The sequence below is a fragment of the Passer domesticus genome, chromosome Z (genome assembly GCF_036417665.1).
Source record: "Passer domesticus isolate bPasDom1 chromosome Z, bPasDom1.hap1, whole genome shotgun sequence".
In the NCBI taxonomy this organism is placed as follows: Eukaryota; Metazoa; Chordata; class Aves; order Passeriformes; family Passeridae; genus Passer; species Passer domesticus.
In genome coordinates, this window is record NC_087512.1 from 70,905,803 (window position 1) to 70,908,575 (window position 2,773).

The following is a 2,773-nucleotide window of genomic DNA, read 5'->3' on the forward strand; positions in this document are numbered from 1 at the left end:
ATCAAACAGTTTTACTGTCAAACCAGGCTACTCTGAAAAAGACAAGGAAAAATGCCAAACCACTTGCATTTAAACACTACAAATCCATTTTTATATCTGCCAAGTCTTGCTGGGCTTCACACCAAAATTATGTGAAACTACAAATTTCTTACTGTGCCACTCTGGCTCTCCAAGGATTAATTTAGAAAAGGGGAGTAATAGCCCACACGTGTGTGTTCTCTACCAAGACTCTTTCTTTAAAATTTTGTTTTAACAGAATTTTTAGCTGTTTTCTATCTCTTTAGAGTTTTAGAGAATAAAACCTTTCAGCCGAAAGTTTTATTATCTTGCAATGAGTACCTGGTCATTAAATCCTCCTGAGTTTTAATAGTATGAGGTCTCTTTCACTTGTGACAAGAAATTTTGCCACAATATACAGCTCATGCAAAAACCCCTCATACAATTAATTTTTTGATGATTGTCCTTTCCTTGCCTTCTTGACAGAGCAATTCAGTACTTTCCTTACTAATTATGACACTTAAGCGCTTCGGAAAACACTTTTCATCTTCAAAGGTTTCTTCAAGCATTAAGTGATATTTGTTACGTGTTAAAACATTGACATGGGCCAGGCAGAGGAAAAACAGCCCCTTTGTAGGAGCAGGTGAAGGAGTAGAAGGGTTTGGGATTTGGTCCCATTTGAAGTTGTCCTCACACAGCCTTTTCTGCAGCTGGGCAAGTTTACATAGCCAGTAATTTCACCCTGGCTCAGCCCCCACCTGCCTGCCACAAGGTAATAAAGCTAGACCCAAATCCCAGCCTGGATCCCACCATCTGCTTTCCCGGTGCCCAAGGAAGGTTAGCAGATCCCTCCCCGCTGCATGCTGGCCAACAAGCTGTCTGAGCGCCCTGGCATTGACACCCTCCCACCACGCCCTGTGCATTGACATCTCTCCTCCTGGGTCTCCTTTTGCAAAACAGAGACAGCAGTGCCCCAGCGATCACACGGAAGCAGTGCTCCTCCTTGGAACAAGTGGGCTTCCTGCAGCCCTTCCCATCTCCTGCAGAGGGTGGTAGCTTCTTTATGTAGTCTGAATCTCACCGAGGTACATGGTATAAGCCAGAAATTTTACGGAGTATTATGTTCAAGCCATTTAGTTGCAACAGCCAGTATCACAAATATTGGAGATTTTAGTACATGTAGTAGTGAAAACCCAATGGGATAAACTTTCAGGGAAATTTTATGGGGTCGTATTTAATCTCCTGCAGCACACATACCACACAACACCTGCAATAAAAGAGTTGGAAGTATGGTTCAGTATGAGCAGTATGACTGACATGTGAACCAGAAAGTCATAGTGTCAAGAATGTTTTTATTGTGGGCTCTTTTCCTTACCTAATCTCCTTTGTCTCCTTTGTATCTTATCGCTGGACATATTATATTTTACCTGTGCCTCAGTTCCTCTAACTGTACAGTAATGAAATTCACACTTCCCAAAGTGCTTCAAAATCTCTGGACAAACTCAATAATTAAAAATCTCTGGACAACTGGCAGATCTGTATAACAGCAGTGGCAAAACTTTGCAGGCAAAAAGATTTCTGCAGGTACAAGATATACCACAATATGAGACTCTCTGTGATTGCAAAAATTGCATTGATCTAATAGTCCTTGACACACAATTGTTTTCACACTGGCAGTACAAATGCAGCCAGACCTGAGACCAAGCACTCCAGGGTAAGTACCAAACTTTGGGCTACTAATGACATAAGCATCTAAACAGAAGTGGTTCCTTTCAATATGTACAGATTTTTCCTGATAATATAAATGACATCTGGTGACTGAAGCACATATATATATTGACAGTTACTGACAGTCTCCACACAATTTTTATACAAATCTTACCACTGAAGGGAAAACATTAAGAAAGAAAATATTTGACATACCAGCAAGGAAACAAATAATGCTTAAAGCATCTAATTTCCTCTTACTGGGGTGCAAACACTGACCTAAATTACACTCTCTTTCCTTCAGTGCACAGTTTCAGTAACAGATGTTTCATACCATCTTCTGAAGAGCAGAAAGAAAAGTTGTATCATTTGAAATATATCCCAGTATTTTTCATTCATTAGAGTATAACTCATATATTTAGTTTATATCATCATTCTCATGTGCTGTTGATCACAGTACATCAGTCATCACCCTCTGTACAGAAGATATATCAACTCCCTATTTTGCATTACCTGCAGCAGCATATAGTGGTTCACCCTAAATGCTGAACCTGGACTTCTCTGTTCCTGACTGCCAGCATATCTGCACAACAGTCCTGGAGGAGCTCTTATGGTGAAACAAAGTATGTTTCATACTGACTGCTTTAAAATTCAGGTTTTTTTCCTCTGTCTTTGAAATTCCGTTGATTTGTGAGTGGAGGATTCCTTTCATGAAGTGTTGAGGGGCCCCTGCAAGGACTCTGATATGCAGAAGGAGCTGGAGCTTTTTTGATCAGTGTCTTTGTTTCCTGCTTGAATCCTGAATGCATCAGCTTGATAAATTTTTTTTTGTTTTAGTTTCGTTTTGCTATCTTTCTCATTTTATATTCTCCATCCTATCTAGCAGAGGCTTTTGAATTCTCTGGCACTCCTATCATATTTGGACAGATAGGGAGGGGGAGCTCTTTATTCTCAGAGATTTTTTGATATCAGTGTTGAATTTAGTGAATTCCACCTTCAGTCTAAAATAGTCTAGCATACAGAGGAGTAGGTACTGAAACACCCAAGCTGAGTGCAGCTGTGGTCACCA